Below are 6,004 nucleotides of genomic sequence, written 5' to 3' on the forward strand. Positions count from 1 at the left end.
TAGACTGTAAAATTACACATTTAGAATCAAAGTATCAAATTTAAACTTGTTTTACATAATCTGAAGAAAATTTGAGTGCTGCTTCACCATGCAAAACTCTATGATGTTAGCGTGTTCTTGATCCTTTCTAGGCTGTCGCTGGGTGGATTTTGTAAGTGAAGTTTCTATGACATTCTGGTCTCTTGAGTCCCTCGCTTTTTGCCTATTTTAGTGTCCGCCACGTGAAAACCATTTTTTCCAGATCATTTAGAAATATAATAGCACACCTGTCTTCAACAAAACACATAATCTGAGGAATCATTCATGTCCATAACACAATTAATATGAGTAGTAATAATAATAATAATAGTGATGCCTGTCTTAGCAAATTCAGTCTCTGTGAACGAATCTGTCTGTCAGCCCAGCCACCCATTCTTTAATCCAGAAGCTTTTTCTCAAGCTGTCTGTTAAAGTGCTTTTATTAAATAAACCATCTTCCCTCCTTTGTGCAGTGACCCAGAATTCTTGTGAGTGGGACTGAAGGTTAATTGCACTGGGAGCCTGGTTGTGTGCGTTTACTCTAACGTGCCGATTACTTGAAGGACTTAGGGCTTTGAGTGTCTCGGTTTTAACCCAGAGTCAAAGACGGATCCCTCAGTGTGTATATAAACGTGTTTACCTGCCTAAAATTTTAGTCCATGCTGTCCCCGTAGATACAATCTCCCAGCTTAATTAAAGAAGTTGAAATGTAACTTACATGCTCTCAGATTCACTGACAAGTCTACGTGTCCACATGATGTTCTTCATGGGCTGCATCACTGACAGACGCGTGTTCCTGTGCTGACATATACATTCTCCAGGTCAGCCATGGAGGTGTTCTGCTTAGTAGTATTCTGACATTCAAGACAAGAGTTGTTATACTCAAAGAACATGGGCTGGTTTTTCAAACGCTTGTCCAAAATCCTTAACAAAACAACAACAAAATAGATCTTTTTATAACTAAAAGTGCAATTTTTCACCATTTAAACATGCATAATAGACTAGTTGTGTACATGTACATAAAAACAAAAATGTTCAGTTAATGTAGAAAGCCATTGCATAAACGTGCTATTCACAGTCACCTATAATTAATTTACTACAAAAATGTCCAATAACAGGGGGTTTACTAAGACAGAGTTAGTAGTATTTGGCTGGTCATGTGATCTTAGTATGTTCCCATGAGACTGAAAAATACAACAAATAGGCCAATAAGACTGGAGACTACATCTCATGAGAGTACAGTATACATGATTTTAAACAAATCAAATGAAGAAAAAAATGAGGATACAATTACAACTTTAATTGTTGATGATTTAATAAAGGAGATGAATAAACTATACTAGCCATATAAAATAAATCAATGAACACCTAACAACCAACGGCAACATCATTATCTTTTTCTTTTTTTTTCACAATCATTATAAGGTTTGTGGTTCCAGAGGTGCTCATTACTGACATTCATATCCTCCTTCCCATTAATAAGTATGAGGGGCCTCCTCTGTAACCCATCTTAGTGGTCATCATCAGTGTACTATATTCACAGCCTTCTTAGGGAGAGTTAATCCATCTCCGCTGCATTGATGCTGCGGATCTGCTGAGGGAAATAGAGTCACTTGGGAATGTCTGTCTGGGGCTGTAGCGGCTCTACTGCCACAGAATGAGGTACCAAAGGGACACCAATTAACTGAGTCTCAGAGGAGAAAGAAAAGAGAGCAGGATGGAAAGAAGGTGAGAGAGGGTTACGGTGAGACTGTTCACTGCCATTAGTCAAGCAAAGCCCACCGGCACCAGCAAGTGTTCTGTGGCTGTGATTTGTGTTCTAAGGCTGTGCATATCTCAACTGCTTGATTGCTTGTATCGTTGCAAAATGTAAACTATATTCTCGCCCAGCTCTAATCTGCTTAATGCAACTATAAGACATGAAGATATTAATATATTCTAAACATTAACAGCATAATTTTCTGTGAAGCTGCTTTGAAACAACAAACAGTATATTGTGAAAAGCACTACAAAAATAAGATTTTAATTGAATTTGAATAGTATGCAAAATAATGCATACAGATTGATGCATGATTTCAATTTAGTTTAAACATAGGACAGTTTGATATTTTGTATTAAGTATACAGATGGACAGTTTATTGGTGACCATAACATATTCATCATATTAATAATTTATTGGAATCAGACTGATTTTATAAGCAAATTATTTTTTCCCCATTTCAATTTACTTTTTTTCCAAATACAGGATTTTCAAATTAAAATAAGTAATAAAATGAATGATACATTAAAAAAAAATAGTATAAAATAAAATATATTACATGTGTTAAAAATGAATAATATAAAATAAAAATAACTGTAAACAAAAATACAAAGTATATAAAATAAAATACAAATAAAATAATGTATAATGAAAATGTAAAGATATACAAAATAATAAATAACACATTTAAACTTAAAATTAGTAAAAAAATATATATATATATATATATATATATATATATATATATATATATATATATATATATATATATATACACACACCAATCAGGCATAACATTATGAGCACTGACAGGTGAAGTGAATAACACTGATTATCTTTTCATCACGGCACCTGTTGGTGGGTGGGACCTATTAGGCAGCAAGTGACAAATTTGTCCTCAAAGTTGATGCATTAGAAGCACGAAAAATGGGCAAGCATAAGGATTTGAGCGAGTTTGACATTTGCCAAATTGTGATGGCTAGACGACTGGGTCAGAGCTTCTCCAAAACTGCAGTTCTTCTGGGGTGTTCCCAGTCTGCAATGGTCAGTATCTATCAAAAGTGGTCCAGGGAAGGATCAGTGGTGAACAGGCGACAGGGTTATGGGCGGCCAAGGCTCATTGATGCACATAGGAGCGAAGGCTGGCCCGTGTGGTCCAATCCAACAGACGAGCTACTGTAGCTCAAATTGCTCAAGAAGTTAATGCTGGTTCTGATAGAAAGGTGTCAGAATACACAGTGCATATAGTGTTGCATATGGGGCTGCATAGTAGCAGACCAGTCAGGGTGCCCATGCTGGCCCCTGTCCAACGCCGAAAGTGCCAACAGTGGGCACGTGAGCATCAGAACTGGACCAAAGAGCAATGGAAGAAGGTGGCCTGATCTGATGAATCACGTTTTCTTTTACATCACGTAGATGGCCGGGTGTGTGTGTATCTCGCTTACCTGGGGAACACATGGCACCAGGATGCACTACGGGAAGAAGGCAAGCCAGAGGAGGCAGTGTGATGCTTTGAGCCATCCATGTGGATGTTACTTTGACACGTACCACCTACCTAAGCATTGTTGCAGACTATGTACACCCTTTCATGGAAACAGTATTCCCTGGTGGCTGTGGCCTCTTTCAGCAGCATGTGCCCTGCTACAAAGCAAAAATGGTTCAGGAATGGTTTGAGGAGCACAACAACGAAGAGTTGACTTGGCCTCTAAATTACCCAGATCTCAATCCAATTGAGCATCTGTGGTATGTGCTGAACAAACAAGTCCGATCCATGGAGGCCCCACCTCGCAACTTACAGGACTTAAAGGGATAGTTCACCCAAAAAGTATTCCATGATTTACTTACCCACAAGCCATCCTAGGTGTATATGAATATCTTCTTTCAGACTAACACAATGCGAGATATATTTAAAAATATCCTTAGTACTCCAAGGTGTATAATGGTTGTGAATGGTAGGCCAAATTCTGAAGTCAGAAAAAAATGCATCCATCCATAAAAAAAAAAAAATGAATCCATAAGACTCCAGAGGGTTAATAAAGGCCCTTTGAAGCGAAGGGATGCGATTTTTGTAAGAAAAATATCCATATTTAAAACTTTATAAATTCAAATAACTAGTTTTGGCGGATGAGTTGCGAGGTGGGGCAACACACACACAATACGTTATTATATATATATATATATATATATATATTATACACACACACATATATATATATACACACACACGTATACTTCTGCACTCACTAATCAGCATCAAACATTCATGGGACAAAAGTGCAAAAAACCTCACTGATGAGATATCCGAGTATTAACCTCCATCAGATCACCAGTTCTCTTACCAATATAACGGCAAACATACTAGTTATCACTGACAGACTGAGGTTTACAGCAGTCGATTAAATGCACTAAATGAGTCCAAATTTAGTGATGTGAGACACCATGAAATCAGCATTCCTCCATCTCTCAATGCTCTCGCATCTGTCCTCGCCCCCTCCGCCGCTCCCGATGGCTGCCCACCCCCGCCTCATTTCCCTGCCCCCCACTCATTTCATGCTGAGTGGATGAGTGAGTAACTAATATGGATCAGACCCAGACCAGACAGACAGCAGCACCCCCATCCCATCCCAGTTTACTGCCTCATCCTCATCTGTCCCTCTTGATTTTCCTGTCTATATCTTTTCCTTTCTCATCCAATATTCCCAGTGTTTCTTTTCCTCTGTTCACTCTCATTCTTTCTATTCTGTCTTTTGAATGGATGTAGCACATGTAGAAATGATGATGGAACAAGGGAGGGAAGGTGATAAACAACATAAAAAGAAAGAATGAACAACAATGGCAAAAAAAAAAGGGTGTGAAATCCCCGGTTTTCCTTTTTACAACAAACAAAATCTTCCCATCCTGTTGTTTGCAGTCACCTTCCTCTGTCCGTCCCTTCTCTTCATGTTGTTTCCACCTTGCCTACCTTGTTTCATCCTCTTCATTCCTTCTCTAACCTTCCTTCTTCCACCTTAATATACCCAGCCCCACCAGAAGCTAATCTATATGCTAATAAGAAGATGGCAATCAATGACGTTCATGCCCGTCTGTGTGCAATCAATGTGATATTATATGAGAGAGTCCAGATGAAGGAATACATTTCAGAATAACACAGCCCAGAGGTATTACACAATAAGTGCCTCAATTTACTTTTCACGACAGTGGTGTTTTTATCTCCTCCTCCAAGGTCAGAAAGGCCCCCTTGTATGTGTATTTTCAATTTAGTAAGGCCTCTTCAGAATGACCAGAATCGTCTTTTGTTGTGCCCTGATTTAAGCAGGCCCCCAAATGCTATTCACCTTCTGTAGCACATACTCCAGTTTAAATTTGAATAACACATCAGCTGCATGCGGTCTATTTTTCATGAGTGTGTGGTTTGATTGTGATTGCCACAGCAGTTGGGGGTATTTACCCTTTGCTAAGTGATGCTCTAATCACTGACTATTAAGAGGCAGCTTCATCAGCACACAACACTTAATCAACCAAGACTGTGAACTGCAGTGTTTTCCTACTTCACCACGTCTGTGCTTGGTGTCTCTTCTTTGTCTTTGTTTTTAGCACTGCCTTTAATTACAACAATTTCCTTTACTAGAATGTTACATTTGCAACTCACTGCCGCAATGTGGGTGTGAGTGGTTGCCAGGGCGTTGCTATGCAGTTCAGGATGCCAGGGTGTATTAGCATAGGGTCAAGTTTGTAGCATAAACAGTTTGTGATGACTTGCAAGCCAAATTTTAATACACAAATATAGGGGTTTATTGAAATCCCTAACCTTAAAGGGTTAGTACACCCCAAAATGAAATTTCTGTCGTTAATTACTCACCCTCATGTCTTTCTAAACCCGCAAGACCTTCGTTCAATCTTCAGAACACAAATTAAGATATTTTTGATGAGAGGATTTTATCTCCCATAGAAAGCAACAAAATTACGTCATCTGCATAGGAGACTGACAGGGTAGAGATGAAATTGTTGAATAAAGTCGTCGTTTTTGTTTTGTTTTTGCACACAAAAAGTATTCTCGTCGCTTCATAACATTAAGGTTAAACCACTGTAGTCACGTTAATTATTTTAACGATGTCTTTACTACTTTTCTGGACCTTGAATATGGTCATTTCATTGCTTTCTATAGGAGATTAAAAAACCTCTTGGATTTCATCAAAAATATCTTAATTTGTGTTCCGAAGATGAACA

Source organism: Megalobrama amblycephala, linkage group LG8, assembly GCF_018812025.1.
Source record: "Megalobrama amblycephala isolate DHTTF-2021 linkage group LG8, ASM1881202v1, whole genome shotgun sequence".
Lineage (NCBI taxonomy): Eukaryota > Metazoa > Chordata > Actinopteri > Cypriniformes > Xenocyprididae > Megalobrama > Megalobrama amblycephala.